The sequence below is a fragment of the Streptopelia decaocto genome, assembly GCF_964273445.1.
Source record: "Streptopelia decaocto genome assembly, contig: HAP1_SCAFFOLD_920, whole genome shotgun sequence".
NCBI lineage: Eukaryota > Metazoa > Chordata > Aves > Columbiformes > Columbidae > Streptopelia > Streptopelia decaocto.
Genome location: NW_028116803.1, coordinates 1 through 16,432, shown reverse-complemented (window position 1 = coordinate 16,432; position 16,432 = coordinate 1).

The window sequence follows — 16,432 nt, the reverse complement described above, 5'->3', positions numbered from 1 at the left end:
GGGGGAAATGGGGGGGGGAACGAAGTCGGGGGGAGCAAGGGACCTGAGGGACTCAAGGGGGGACACAAGATGGGGGAGAAACACGGCGACTGGGTGGCTAAAGGGGGGGGTGCAAGGAAGGGAATGAAGTGGGGGGAGCAAGGAGACCCGGGGGCACCAGACGGGGGAGTACAAGAGTTGGGGGTGTAATAGACTTAACGATATATTTGTTAATCAAACCGGTCTAAATGGATATGTTATCAGTGGCTGTGAAACCTGAGCATATAACACGATATTAGTACATGCTGCCATTAAACAATGCAACCTGTATGTAGTCTTTGTAAAACACTTGTTCCACAGGTATGTGTAAAAGCCTAATTTAGCGTTCCCTGCAGAACATTCAGTAAGAGACTGACAGAGATAAGGGCCCAGTTGCATCCTTGTGTGAATGAGATAACGGGGGTCTTCAGCACAAAGCGGCAGAAAAAACAGCTCAAGCCGTTGGAGCCTGGGCCAAACCCAGCGTGCTGGGCCAAAGATGAGAAGCGCACGACAAGATAGACCGCAGCCTTCATCCAAAAGACCCCCGACCGTGACCACCCGGAGCCACTGTGCAGGCGCAACAGGAAAGAGCCAAAGGTGACGACTATAGATATAATTCCTTGGAACTCATTTTAATAAGAACGGCCTTTTCGAGGAAGAAGTTATGAATATGTATAGGCATTCCTGGAATAGCCATGAGTATGTAATCCTTTACCACATTTAACCAAGCTTGCTGCTACTGGAAAGGCGCGCCATGGTGGGGCGCAGACTCCCCGGCTGCCCAGCGCTGTGTTGCCCGCTTGCCTCTTGCTGCAGTAACTTCTAAGCAATTTATTCCGACAAGTGCGTGCTGTTTATCGTGATCGTCTATAACAGGGGGCACAAGGAGACTGGTGGGGCACATGGGTTTGGGTGGCACAAGGAGGGGCTTATAAGAGTGGGGGGGGGCACAAAGGGACTGGGGGACACAAGGGGGGACACAAGGAGACTGGGAGGGCTGGGGAGGGGCACAAGGAGAGGAACTAAGTGGGGGTACGAGGGCAGACGAGGGGCACAAGTTTTGATGGTTCTGTGATTCTTGATCAATGTGATTATTCTGTGACTCTTTGATTCTGTGATTCTGCGGTTCTCTGATTCTGTGATTACATGATTCTATGGTTCTGCAATTCCATAATTCTTTGATTCTATAATTCTGTGATTCTATGATTCTGTGTTTCTATGATTTGATTATTCTGTGATTGATATTTTTTATTCTTTGATGTTTTTATTCTATGATTCTTTGATTCTATGATTCTTTGATTCTACGGTTATTTGATTCTACGGTTCTTTGATTTTTTTTATTTTTTTATTTTTTATTTATTTGATTTTTTGATTCTACAATTATTTCATTTATTTATATTTATGATTCTTTGATTCCCTGGTTCTTCGATTCTAAGATTCTACGACTCTAAGGTTCTATGATTTCTTTATTCCGTGATTCTTTGATTCTGGGATATTACGATTCTTTGATTCCCTGATTCTTCAATTCCAAGATTCCATGACTCCAAGGTTCTATGATTCTTTCCTTCCACGACTCTACGGTTCTTTGATTCTTTCCTTTGAGCCCAGAGCAGTTTGGAGCCTCCAACCCTCCTGGACCCCTGTGTGTCACTTGCTCCATCCTCGGCTTGGCTGGAGATCCTCAGCGGTCCCCTGTGGGGTGACAATGGGGCCATGAGCTGCTGGAAAACATCAGGGTGAGGGGACACCTGGTGTGTTTGGGGAAGGGACTCAGGCCCCCTCGGTACCGGTACCTCAAAGCACAATATGGCACTAAAATCACTTCAAAACAAACACAAAATGGCATCCCCAGGGGCACCAGAATCACCTAGGCCTCAGCATGGCACCATAATCACCTCAGGGATCCAAATGGCACCAAAATCACCTCAGAGCTCAAAATGACACCAGAATCACCTCAGAGCTCCAAAAGGCGGCCCCAGGCACACAAAATCACCTCAGCACAAAAAACAGCAGTGCCAGGAGCATAAAATTGCCCCAAAACACAAAGAATCTGCCCAAGGGGCATCAAGATCCCCTCAGGGCACAAAATGGTGGCATGAAGATATCTTAGGGCTCAAAATTGTGGCCATGGGGCATAAAATCACCTGAAAACACAAAATGGTGGCCCCAGGGGCATAAAATCACCTCAGGGCTCAAAATGGCGCCAGGTGTTGGGATCACCTCACGCCAAGAAAACCCTTGAGGAACTGAAGCAAATTCAGAGGAGGGAACGGAGCTGGGGAAGGGGCTGGAGAAGGAGGTTGAGGTTGGAAATTTGGGGTAATTTCTTCCCCAAAGGGCTGTGGGGTGTTGGAACAGGCTGCCCAGGGCAGTGCTGGAGTTGCCAGCCCTGGTGGGTGAACAGACGAGCTTCTTGGGGACATTTTAGTACCAGGAGTGGGTTATAGTTGGATTCTGATCCTGAGGGGCTTTTCCACCCAAAATGATGGATTGGGCAGGGCCAGGGCACTGTGTTCCCCTTGCACAACATTTGGATAAATATTTCAAGGCCACTTCTGATTGATTTCAATCTAATTTGTTGCTAAAAATGTACAGTGAAGGAAATTCTAGGCCTCCTTGGATACATCTTCCAGTGCTGCATAACTTTCATCATTTAATTCTTTCTACTATCTTACATAAATCAACTTGCAACTTTGCAGTCATTGAATCCAATTACTTTTTTAACTATTCCATCTGACACAGAGGAAAAGCAATCCATACAAGTTGCATCTATGGACTTATAGTTTGCAATTTACTCATCTTACTTGGGTAATTCAGAACCTGCTGCTGGGTACCCCTGTCCCAGAGCACCAGAAACTGTTCCCTGAGCCTTCTGAAATAGGTACCAATGACATTGTGTTTAGTGCAAAGCAACTGCAGCTCTGTTCAGTGAAACACATGGCACAGGGAGGAGACACTGGTAACAGCAATCACATGTTTGTGTGTAATTGTCCAGCTGCAAAAGCACTTACTCGTGAGTTAAGAGACACGGGCTGAAGACCTGTTTCACTCAGAGAAAATTCAAGCCCACAACTAACAAATTATTATAACCTCAAATGCCAAGGACGAGCTATTTAAAATAACCACCTGTCCTTGGAAAAGAGTGGAATGCACGGACCAACTGTCAAGTTGCATTTCAGAGGTCAGAGCGCTCAGAAAGCCAGTCCTAAAAAAAAAGGAAGGAAGGAAGGAAGGAAGGAAGGAAGGAAGGAAGGAAGGAAGGAAGGAAGGAAGGAAGGAAGGAAGGAAGGAAGGAAGGAAGGAAGGAAGGAAGGAAGGAAGGAAGGAAGGAAGGAAGGAAGGGAAAGGAAGGAAGGGAGGAAGGGAGGAAGGGAGGAAGGGAGGGAGGAAGGAAGGAAGGAAGGAAGGAAGGAAGGAAGGAAGGAAGGAAGGAAGGAAGGAAGGAAGGAAGGAAGGAAGGAAGGAAGGAAGGAAGGGAAAGGAAGGAAGGAAGGAAGGAAGGAAGGAAGGAAGGAAGGAAGGAAGGAAGGAAGGAAGGAAGGAAGGAAGGAAGGAAGGAAGGAAGGAAGGAAGGGAAAGGAAGGAAGGAAGGAAGGAAGGAGGAAGGGAAGGGAGGAGGAAGGAGGGAGGGAGGGAGGAAGGGAGGGAGGGAGGGAGAAGGAAGGAAGGAGGAAGGAAGGAAGGAAGGAAGGAAGGAAGGAAGGAAGGAAGGAAGGAAGGAAGGAAGGAAGGAACCTTATTATAGCGAGATGCTTCTGTGCCCCATTCCAGTAGCAGAATGTCTACAAAGCTGTTATAAAATTTAAGGTCCGTTCTTGGAAGACAGATACTGGACCCTGAGCATGGCAAGAGGCTGAGATAAAAGCATTCTGTTGGAAAGATGATTCTGCAGAGAGACAGAAACGGCAGATCCTTTTCTCCAAAACAGAATATAGCTTCCATTCCTAATAGAAATCACAGGAATTGGGTTTGGTATGCACAAACCAGTTAAAACTCTATATTTTGCCCTCAACAGTTAGAAGGACAGAACTATAATCTGAAGTAACCACACATACATTTGCCCTGCAGCAATGGTGTGTCAGTACAAGAGCCTGCAAACCAGTGGTTTATAGTGGTCTGCACTTAAACTTGAGGTTTTCAGTTTCTCAGTGGTTAGATCCAATTGAGACAAATAAATTTAGAAAACAAAAAGCAAAATACATAAAACTGCAGCTGCAGAGAGGTTAACACACTCCATAGTTAATGCATTTGTCACCATTATAGGTAAAAACCAAGAGTCTGCTGCTACTACGTTTTGGGAAATAAGATTATAAAATTGACTCCAATGGCCTATAACACTTCTCTAGAAAAAGATGTTTTCAATACAATATCCACCTGTCGTAGAAAGGAGACAGAAGGTCACGATCCTCCCAGAGGAGCCATAAACAGCCAAGATAAGGGAAGGGAATTTGCTGAAAACGTGTTCTCGTGCTCAGCCCGACAGCCTGTTCTACTTGGACAAGTCCGCACTCCAGTGGTATATACAGGAGATGCCTGACCCTCACATCCTCAAGTATTTTCCTTGATTTTTAGGGAGATACTTGCACACTTCAACATGAGATCAGCATCGTCCATGGGCACCTTCCAAAGCATCTCAACCAAGTCCCTCACCTGGGTGGTACATATAAACTCCACTCTAAACATGGACTGGAAATTTTAAAACAAGCAACGTGTCGTCATGAGGTTGGGGGAGCAGAAGAGATGAACAAATCACTGCAGACGAAAATTCTGGAGTGAATGAAACCAGACCGCATAACAAGCATGAGATAAACCAGCTGCCCCCAAATCACTGTTCTCAACCAAAGGACTGTCCTTGTGCCTTTGCTCCCTCGGTGCCCTCAACAGCTAATAACAGCTTGTAGAGGAAATCTGCTTCCATACCATTCAGTATCTCAATTAAGTATTTCATTCAGTATTTCAAAGTTGAAGTGCCAGTCACTCCACAGGTAAAATTTGTTATTGGAATTCTACCAATAAACATTATTTTGCTCCATCTCACTATCATCTGTCAGGGAATAGTAGCCTCAGTACTACAGGGTCATCAATGATTTGGATGAGGGAATAGAGTGTACTATCAGCAAGTTTGCTGATGAAACCAAGCTGGGAGGAGTGGTTGACACTGGAAGCTGTGCTGCCATCAGAGACCTGGACAGGCTGGAGAGCTGGGCAGGGAGAAATTTAATGAAATAGAACAAGGGCAAGTGTAGAGTCTTGAATGTGGGCAGGAACAACCCCAGGTTCCAGTGTAAGTTGGGGAATGACCTATTAGAGAGCAGCGTAGGGGAAAGGGTCTTGGGGGTCCTGGGGACAGCAGGGTGACCATGAGCCAGCACTGGGCCCTTGTGGCCAGGAAGCCAATGGTACCTGGGGTGGATTAGAAGGGGGTGGTCAGTAGGTCAGAGAGGTTCTCCTGCCCCTCTGCTCTGCCCTGGGGAGACCACACCTGGAATCTTGTGTCCAGTTGTGGCCCCTCAGTTCCAGCAGGACAGGGAACTGCTGGAGAGAGTCCAGCGCAGCCACCAAGATGCTGAAGGGAGTGGAGCATCTCCCGTGTGAGGAAAGGCTGAGGGAGCTGGGGCTCTGGAGCTGGACAGGAGGAGACTGAGGGGTGACTCATTAATGTTTACAGATATCTAAAGGGTGAGTGTCAGGAGGATGGAGCCAGGCTCTTCTTGGTGACAACAGGACAACAGGACAAGGGGCAATGGGTTCAAAGTGGAACACAGGAGGTTCCATTTAAATATGAGAAGAAACTTGTTTGGGGTGAGGGTGGCAGAGCCTGGACCAGGCTGCCCAGGGAGGTTGTGGAGTCTCCTTCTCTGCAGGCATTCCAACCCGCCTGGACACCTTCCTGTGTAACCTCATCTGGGTGTTCCTGCTCCATGGGGGGATTGCACTGGATGAGCTTTCAACATCCCTTCCAATCCCTTACATTCTGTGACTCTGTGATTCTGTGAGGTCCAACAGTAAGGTAACATTTAATAGTTAGGCTGAAAAGATCTAGAACAAAAAAAAGCATCTCTTAACAGCTTGAATACAGAAACCTTGACTTCAGTAGCTATCATTTTTAGGACAAAAATGGTGCAATTGTTAAAAACCTTACTTTCAGAGATATAAAGAGCTGAAGCCAGGCCAAGATGAATGACTAAATGTTAAAATTCAATTTTAAAAGCAGATTTTGGACATCAAGAGAAATAGAGTATTTTTCTGAGGACCTGCGTGTAGACCTTAGATCACATTCTCTCCAGAGACAGATTTACCCTTCTGCTCTCCCTCTTTTGTTAATCTTTAAGGTCAAGCAAGGAGGAGGAATTAGCCCCAAGGTTTCCCCAGAGACCCTTACAAACTGCATTCCAGGGCACCTCAGGAGACTTGTCTGTAAGGAGAATGCCAAGATTCATCTCAGAAGTATAATAATTTCAAAAGACTTTGATGGGGGCCACAAACAAAACATGCCACTATATACAGGGGTTTTCCAGCACTAGACCCGTACTTGTTTTCCACCTGCAGATTCACATGAAAATCTCAGGAGCCTGTAGAGGAGACAATGGCTATTAGGCAACTATACAGCAGCTTTTTGTACTCTGTTTATTTTGGGTGGAAAAGGCTGTGTCATACAAGCAGTGACAAAAGTACAATCCAAAAGTTTTGTCAGTACAACTATTCTTACACTAGTGACTCTTTCTGGAAGAGACGACTTGGCCAAAAACCACAACACATTCCATCTCTGCCCATCAGTTCCCTGTTAGCACATGTCAGCTCTGCAATGCAGGCTCTGTTGGCTGAACTACAAGCATAGGTTTTCTATTCCAGAACACAACCCTGATGCAAACCTGCAATCAGCTTAGAAGTAAGAAACTGTAGAGACACGGGTTAAAAACAAACAAACAAACAAAGGTAAAATCAACCCCCGAAGTGTCTAGAGCTCTTTGTTTCTTTTAATTTCCCTAACGGTACCAGATAAACTTTGGAAGTAGCTACAGGGAAAGAAGGTAGAGACTAAAAGGCTCCCAGTTCAAATTGTCAACATCTTCATACCTCTGGCAGGGATATGACATTTGCAGAGCACTCCCAGCACTGGAGGTCATTCAGTTGGAAGCCTTTGCGGGTGAGAAAAAACTTCTCCACACTTCTGTTTGAGAAAAAACTATGTGACTGTTTATTTTATTTAAGACAAGGGCTTAGCTTTATCTTCCAGGCCAAGCATCAGGCTCCTCATCAACCTGTGCCTCTCAAAGTTTCTCCTGCAATTACAGTTAAATCAGACACTGTTCCCTCTGTGTCCCCAATGCTTCAATAATCCACTCCAGTCACCAAAGAATGTCCAATTGCAGGAAAAGCCAAAACCCTTCAGGACGGCACCAGCCACAAAGCCGGGCTCGTGTCAGAGGGATGCTCAGCGGAAGCAGCTGGTGCTGTCCGCAGCCTGAGCCCGTGCCTCCTCTGCCCCTTTCCAGGCTGGAGCCAGGGTAGCCCAGCCCTGCCCGTGGAGCAGCGCGGAGCCAAAAAAACACCTGCACAAGGTAAGGAGCTCCTGGGCACCAAGGGAGGTGTGGGGCTGGGGTCTGTGCCTGTGATGCCCCACGGGGCAGGGACATGGCTGCTCACCCCTGCCCTCTCTGCTCCCACAGACCTGCAAGAACACCGAGCTCCACACAATGCCAAAGCGCACAATGCACGGGATACTCTGGATGCAGATGCCGGCCTGTGGGTGCTGGTGGCCCAGGAGCTGCCCAAACTCCAGGAAGCTCTTGCTGGCAAAGTGCCCAGGGGACCCATCACCCCACAGCTTTCCCTGGGCAGCGAGAGGGGTCAGGGGTGCTGAGACTCCCGTCCCACAGCTCTGCTGAGCTGCCCAGGGCAGGACCAATGCACTTTTCTGCTTGGCTTTTGCCTTAGGTTACACCACACTGTGCTGGGGGCTGGAGAGCCAGTTGCTGCATGGGGGCCGAGCAGGCAGAGGAGATCCAGGTGGATGAAAACATTGAAGAAGACCTGGAGGTGGATCAAGTGCAGATGGATGAAGACATGGAAGTGGATGAGGATGCGGAGGAAGAAATGGAAGTGGACAGTGACATGTTAGAGGAAATGGAAGTGGATGGGTAGATGATATGTTGATGATGGGCTTGGTGGGGTGGGATAGACAGAAGAGGGAGTTAGTAGTTTGTTGTGTGTATTTACGTAGTGTATTTATTTGTTGTGTGTATTTATTGATAGTGTAGTGTATGTTTATGTTGTATGTATTAAGTAGTATGTTGATTATATTTTGTTTGTTGTAGTTCGGGTTTCTGTCTGTAAATAGGTTTAGTTTTCTATTTTTTTCTGTAAATATATTTATTCATGTTTTTTCAGACCTGCGCTCTCTGTCTTTTTCTGGTATTGGCCGAGTTGTGGTTTCCACTCGCTCTGGGTTCCTGGGGCTGGAGGTGGCTGGGGGTGCTGGCACGGCCGTCCCGGGGACAGGGGGTCCCTGTGCACACAGGGCTCCCACTTGCAGTGCTCACGGCACTGGGCACCTGTGGGTTGGTTCATGGGCTGCTGGAAAGCAGTGTCCCCAACAGCAAAGCTGCCACCAGCAACAAGTGAGCTCTTCCGTGACCAAGACCTGCATGGATACCATCAGAAGAAATACAGAAGGACTTGTGGGCAACGGGGAGGTCGCCTTGGGCATAGTGACCATGAAATAACGGAGTTTTCTGTTCTTGGAGAAGTTAGTAGGGTGCTCAGCAGAACTTCCACCTTGCACTTCCGAAGGGCAGACTTTGCCCTGTTCAGGAGGCTGCTTGGCAGAGTCCCTTGGGAAGCAATCCTGAAGGACAAAGCAGCCCAGGAAAACTGGTCTCTCTTCCAGAAGGAAATCTTAGAGGCACAGGAGCACGCTGTCCCCGTCTGTCTAAAGATGAGACGGCAGGGAAGAAGTTCCGGCCCGGCTGAATAGAGAACTGCAGCTGGAACTTGGGAATAAAGGGACAATTGATAAGCTTTGCAAGGAGGGGCAGACTGCTCAAGAGGAATACAAGAATGCCGCAAAGTTAGGCAGGGAGAAAATTAGAAAGGCCAGAGACCAACTAGAGCTGAGCCTGGGCACATCTGCTAAAGGTAACAAGAAATGTTTCTACAAATTTATGAGCAACAAAAGGAGGGCTAAAGGGAATCTCCATCCCCTGATCGGTACGGGGGGAAACACAGCGACAGAGGACGAGGGCAAGGCTGAAGTACTAAATGCCTTCTTTGCCTCAGTCTTTAGGAGTCAGAGCAGTTGTGCTTCAGGTACCCAGCCCCCTAAGACAGGAGACAGGCTCGGGGTGCAGAATGAAGCCCCAATAATCCAAGGGGAAATGGTTAACCACCTGTTACACCACTTGCACACCCACAAGTCTATGGGGCCAGATGGGATACGCCCAAGGGTGCTGAGGGAGCTGGCCAAGGTGATCACTAAGCCACTTCACACTATCTATCAGCAATCCTGGTTAACTGGGGAGGTCCCAGTTCACCGGGAGTTGGCTAATGTGACGCCCATCCACAAGAAGAGCTGGAAGGAGGATCCGGGGAACTACAGACCTGTCAGTCTGGTCTCGGTGCCGGGGAATGTCATGGAGCAGAACATCCTGAGTGATATCACACAGCACATACAAGAAAACCATGTGATCAGGCCCACTCAACATGGGTTTGTGAAAGGCAGGTCTCGCTTCACCAACCTGATGTCCTTCTACAACAAGGTGACCCATCTAGTAGATGAGGGAAAGGCCGGGGATGTTGTGTTATTAGACTTCAGTAAAGCCTTTGACACCCTATCCCACCGCATCTGCTGGAGAAGCTGGCAGCTCCTGGCCTGCATGGGTGTATTCTTCGGCGGGTAAAGAACTTCTCCCCAAGTAGCAAGAGACAAGACAAGAGGAAATGGCCTCACATTGCACCAGGGGAGGTTAAGATGGGATATTAGGAAAAAGTTCTCAATGTCCCTGCCTCTGGCAGAAAGCATCAGGAGAAACCCGAGGTTGACCCTTAGGTTTTTGGAGTCGAGGATACAAAGGATCTGAGGCCAACTATACTCCAACTGAAAAACAGATACTAGCAGCATACGAAGGAGTTCGAGCTGCTTCAGAAGTGATCGGTACTGAAGCACAGCTCCTCCTGGCACCTCGACTGCTGGTGCTGAGCTGGATGTTCAAAGGGACGGTTCCCTCTCCACATCGTGCGACCGATGTTACGTGGAGTAAATGGATTGCATTGATCACGCAACGAGCTTGAACTGGAAATCCCAATTGCCCAGGGATCTTAGAAGTGATTACAGACTGGCCAGAAAACAAAGACTTTGGGATGTCTCCAGATGAGGAGGAAGTAACACGTGCTGAAGAAGCACCACCGTATAATACTCTTTCAGAGACTGATAAGCAGTATGCACTGTTCACAGATGGATCCTGTCGTCTTGTAGGAAAACATTGAAGGTGGAAAGCTGCTGTGTGGAGTCCCACACGACAAGTTACAGAAGCCACTGAAGGACAAGGTGAATCTAGTCAATTTGCAGAAGTGAAAGCCATCCAGCTGGCTTTGGACATTGCTGAACGAGAGAAGTGGCCAATACTTTATCTCTATATTGACTCATGGATGGTAGCAAATGCCTTGTGGGGGTGGCTATAGCAATGGACGAAAAGCAACTGGCAGCGCAGAGGTAAACCCATTTTGGCTGCCACACTGTGGCAAGACATTGCTGCTCGGCTAGAGAGCCTGCCTGTGAAAGTTCGGCATGGGAGGCTTGGCAGATTGATTATATTACACTTCCACAAACATGTCAAGGTAAGTGCTATGTACTTAAAATGGTGGAAGCAACAACTGGATGGTTGGAAACATATGCCGTACCTCATGCTACAGCCTGAAATACTGTCTTGGGCCTTGAAAAGCAAGTCCTTTGGCAACACGGTACGCCAGAAAGAATTGAATCAGACAACGGTACTCATTTCAAAAACAGTCTTATAGACAATTGGGCCAAAGAACATGGTATTGAGTGGGTATATCATATTCCATATCATGCACCAGCCTCTGGGAAAATTGAAAGGTACAATGGTTTGTTAAAAACTACACTAAAGGCACTTGGTGGTGGAACCTTTAAAAACTGGGATTCACATTTAGCAAAAGCCACTTGGTTGGTCAACACTGGGGGATCAACCAATTGAGCCGGGCCTGCCCAATCAGAGATTCTTCATCCTGTGGAAGGAGATAAACTCCCTGTAGTACACATGAAAAACATGTTAGGAAAGGCGGTCTGGGTTCCTCCTGCCTCAGGCAAAGGCAAGCCCATTACTGGGATTGTTTTTGCCCAGGGACCTGACAGTGTTTCGTAAGTGTCTTTCAGATCAAGACAGTGATGATGAAACCAGTGCAGGCTTCTTGGAGTGGCGCCTGACAACTTCTTTGAAGTTGATGTCTTAACCCACAAACAGTGGTCATGAGATGCACTAGATGCACCATTTTTCCTGCCCTGGGAGACTGTTGTGACAAAATTAACTTAATGAACTTTTCAAAGGATGGTCCACTGATTAATTACTCCTGTGTATATATATACATATGTGTATATACATATATATAGTAGTAGTGATTAATTAGATTGTATTGATAGATTGTATTGATAAGGTTTAAGTGTTCTGTGAATCGCATATTATAAGGGGTGCAATGTCCTGGTTTTGTTAAAAAACAAGTTTCTCTTTTAGTGAATTTGCCCGTCAGCTCAAGCTTCATATCAGCTGCATTTTCCTGGAGAACCAGATACATGTTTTGGTGAACATAGCAATGCAATGCGAGGTCATTGATAAGCATGGATGGACATCTCGCGAGAGGGGCAACAAGAAACAGGTGACCAAGAAACTGACCAACTGTGTATAACATCCCATTCACGTGATACTTCATATAAACGTGAGAGAGCACGAGGATCTCGGCCCTTTTCCTTATGGCGACATTAGGAGGGGACCCTGAGAGTCATCCCTGCCAACTGAGGCCTAGTGAGAGACTGAATCCAGCTCCGGTTGGCTGCAGAGTCCAGTCCAGGACTTTGGGTGCGGGCTGTGCAGTTACTGGGACTTTCCAGATTGGTTTTGTATATTTTGTATTATTTTCTCTATTCTTATCAGTAGCATTAATAAAACATTTTTAATTTTTCCAACTCTCTTCTCTCTGTCCTTCTTTCCCTCCCAATCGTCTGTCCTGAGTGGGAAGGGGAGAGAGGGAGGGGCAAATGAGGGATGTGGAGCAGGGAGAGGACATTAACAATACATCTGCCAGCGTTTTATTCTCCCCTGCAATCTAAACCCTCGTCACCAGCTTACAAAGGAGAAGGAATTACTGGAGAGAGTCCAGTGGAGAGACACAGAGATGATGAGGGCTCTGGAGCTTCTTTCTGAAGAGGCAAGACTCAGAGAACTGGGTCTGTTTGGCCTGGAGAAGACAAGCTGACAGGGGATCGTGTTTATGCTGCTAAATATCCCCAGGGTGGGTGTGAAGAGGATGGGCCCGACCCTTTTCAGTGGTGCCAAATGACACGGTGAGGGGCAACGGGCACAGAATGACACACAGGAGGTTCTGTCTCGACATGAGTAGAAACTTCTTTACTGTGAGGGTGCCGGAGCCCTGGAACAGGCTGCCTAGAGAGAATGGAGAGTCTCCTCCTCTGGAGACACTCAGAACACATGTAGATGCCATTCTGTGCCATCTGCTCTGGTGAACCCGGTCTAGCAGGTGGGTTGGACTAGGTGATCTCCAGAGGTCCTTCTCAACCCCAACCAGTCTGTGATTCCGTGTTGAGTTTCTCAGGAGACGACAGGCCCTGCAGAGGCATCTGGACAGACTGGAGCATTGGGCGATGACGAATGGGTTGATGTGTAACAAGCCGAAATGCCGGTTCTGCCCCTGGGAGGGGGCAACAGCTGCACAAGTCTAAACGGGGAGAGGAGCAGCTGGAGAGCAGCCCTGCAGAAAGGGATCTGGGGTGCTGGGGGGCAGCGGCTCAGGAGCCAGCAGTGTGCCCGGGCTCGGAGAGGGCAAACGGCGTCTTGGGGACGTCAAACACAGCCTGACCAGCCAGCCAAGAGAAGGGATTGTTCCACTGGGTCCAGGCTTGGTGCAGCCTCACCTGGAGCACTGTGTGTCGGGCTGGGCCCCACCATTTGAGAAGGACTTGAATGCCCTTGCATGCGTCCAGAGGAGAGCAACAGCTCCCACTGGCTCCAGCCCGGACGCTTCTGCAAGCTGGGAGCAACCCCGGTCCTGACACCAGCCTGGTGGGGAACAGCTCCAAAGCCCTGGGCATGTGTAGCTTCAGAGCCTTAAACAGCAGCACCTACAGCTGCAAAACATTCTCCCTGATCCTGGCGCAAGCCGTTCCCAAGACTCTCATGGCTCACTCGTTGCTGGTGACAGCTTTGCTGTTGGGGACACCACTCTCCAGCAACTCATGAATCAACCCCACTGGTGCCCAGTGCCATGTCTCTGCAAGTGGGACCCCTCTGTGCACAGGGACCCCCTACCCCCGGGGTGGCCGTGCCAGCACCCACAGCCACCTCCAGCCCCAAGAACCCAGAGAAAGTGGAAACTACAGCTCTGCAGATTCAAGAAAATGACAGAGAGCACAGGTCTGAAAAAACATAAATCAATATATTTACCAAAACAAACAAACACACAAAGAAACAAAACTATGTACAGAAAAAACAACTACAGATAAGTACAAAAAACCCTAATACTCCTGTCTAATGTATAACCCACCCACCAACATTATTGCAGCGGCTACAGGCAGTGGCTGGGGAGCATGTTCCTATCCGGCTGCTGGTACGTCCATCTTTGATCTTCAGCTATCTGTCCACATCCATTGCCTCCTCGATCTCTGCATCTACCTCCATTTCTTCCTCTGTCCCTTCGTCCACGTCCATCATCTCTTCCTCCACCATCACATCAATCTCCATCTGTTTTTCCACCATCACATCTACGTCCATCTTCTCCTTCATCTCTCCTTCCTTGATCCCAGCAGCCGGACATGCAGCTCCCCAGCAAGAGGTGGTGTATCCTAAGCCAAAATACAATCAGAAAAGTGCATTGGTCCTGCCCTGACCAGCCCAGTGAACCTGTGGGACGGGGGTCTCAGCACCCCTGACCCCTCTCACTGCCCAGGGAGAGCTATGGTGTGACATGACCCCATGGTATGTACCCAGCAGGAGCTGCCTGGAGTTTGGGCAGCTCCTGGGCCACCAGCACCCACGGGCCAGCACCTGCAGCCAGTGGATCCTGCGCTTTGTGCCCTTCAGCAGATTTGGGAGTGATGCGGTCTTGCAGATGTGCAGGAGCAGAGAGGGCAGGGGTGAGCAGTCATGTCCCTGCCCTGTGGGGTGCCCCAGGCACAGACCCCAGCCCCACACCTGCCTCGGGACCCAGAAGCTCCTTACCTTGCACAGGTGGGTTTTTTGCCTCTGCGCTGCTCCACGGGCAGGGCTGGGCTTCCCTGGCTCCAGCCTGGAAAGGGCAGAGGAGGCACGGGCTCAGGCTGTGGGCAGCACCAGCTGCTCCCGCTGAGCATCCCTCTGACACGAGGCCGGGGTGCCCTGGGCTCCCATGGGGACGTGTCCCACAGGCAGGGATGCTCGATTTCGGCAGGGGACGAGCAGCCCAGAAGGGCTTCTCCCAGCCCGTGGCCTTGCAGGGGTGGGTGGAGAGGACAAGCTGAGCTCCTGGTCCCCAAGCTCCCCAGAGTGGGGTCCCATGCCACGCCAGCCCCCCAGGCAGTGGGCGCTGTACCTCCAGCAGCGTGGTTTTCCTCTTCTTCAAGACCTTCATAACAAAAAAAAAGTGAGAAGGGAAAGACGGGACTGAGTTGGTGGGAGCAGGTGAGAAGGTTGGATTTTGCAGCCAAGGCACGGGAGTGGGATACAAGGGCTGGACTGGGAAGAGGGCAAGCGGTAAGAAAGCGAAAAGGGAAGACAGGATGGGCTTTGCGCAGTGCTGGTGGGATTCTCTTTGTTGTGGTCGTTGCCGGGCACCAGCGCTGCAGATGGAACACGAGCCGTGACATCACACCTGGGTTGCATGGGCACTCTGGGGTTGGCTGCGCAGCAGGGATGGGGATGACACCCCCTCAGTGGTGGTTATGGAGGTACTACTCTACCCCCTCCACCGAATTTTTAATCCCAACCAGTTCTACTTTCATGCAGCCTTGAGCGGTTCTTCCCAACCATCCCGTCATGCCCGGCAGCCATCCTCACGCCTCAGAAATGCTGTTCTCCAGCTGGTTCCTGCAGTAGCTGAAGTTTATCTCCCTGTCCATGGCCATCCCTTTGCAGGCTCTGGTCTCGCTCTGCCCCTGTACAGCACAGCCGCTCTTCCACATGGGCACCAACGGCACCGCAATCCCAGCCTGGGTACTGTCAAGGAAGACCAGAAAGCCTTGGGGGTACAAGTGAATAAATCTGATGCCCAGGTCATCTTTTCCTCCCTTCTACCAGTTAAAGGATAGGGCGCAGCCAGAAATAGATGTATAATGCACATCAACTCCATGCTTTGTGGCTGGTGGCGTCCTAAGGGTTTTGGCTGCTATGACAATGGGACATTGATGACTAGAAGCAGCTGGGGAGGGATGGGATCCACCTGTCTAGAACAGGCGAGGGAATGTTTGGCAGCAGCCTGGCCAACTTGGTGAGGTGGACTTTCAACTGAAGGGCTCGGGGACAGTGTCCAAAGTGGCAGAACTCATGCCAACACATCCAACTGGGGAAAATAAGCCAGGCCAAACAGAGAAGCAACAAATCTTCCTGAGCTGCCTCCCAAGATGAGGACCAGAAGGCCAACCAGCTCCAGGGTGTGTATGGCTGCGGTGGATCCTTCTGCAGACCTCACGGGAAACCTGCACACTCGATTCCTTCTCTGAAATGTCTGTGCACCAACGCATGCAGCATGGGGAACAAACAGGAACAGCAAGAGATCCGTGTATGCTCACACAGCCACGATCTCTTTGCCATTCCAGAGACACGGTGGCACAGCTCACACAACTGGAATGCTGTCACGGAAGGGTCTGTACTTTTTTGGAAAGACAGGCCAGCAAGGGTGGTGGGGGAGTCGCACTTTATGTGAGAGAGCAACTCGAATGTATCAAACTCTGCCTGGGGGGATGAAAAACGAGTCCAGAGCTTATGGGTAAAAATGAAGGGCCAGACTAACGTGGGGTGACGTGTTGTGGGTGTTTCCTACAGGCCCTGAGCAGAAAGAGAAGATGATGAGTCTTCTCCCAAGTTGGTGGACAACAGGTTGACCATGAGGCAGCAATGTGCCCTTGTGGCCAAGAGTCTCCTGGGGAGCATTAGGAAGAGTGTGACCAGCAGGTCGAGGCGGGTTATCTTCC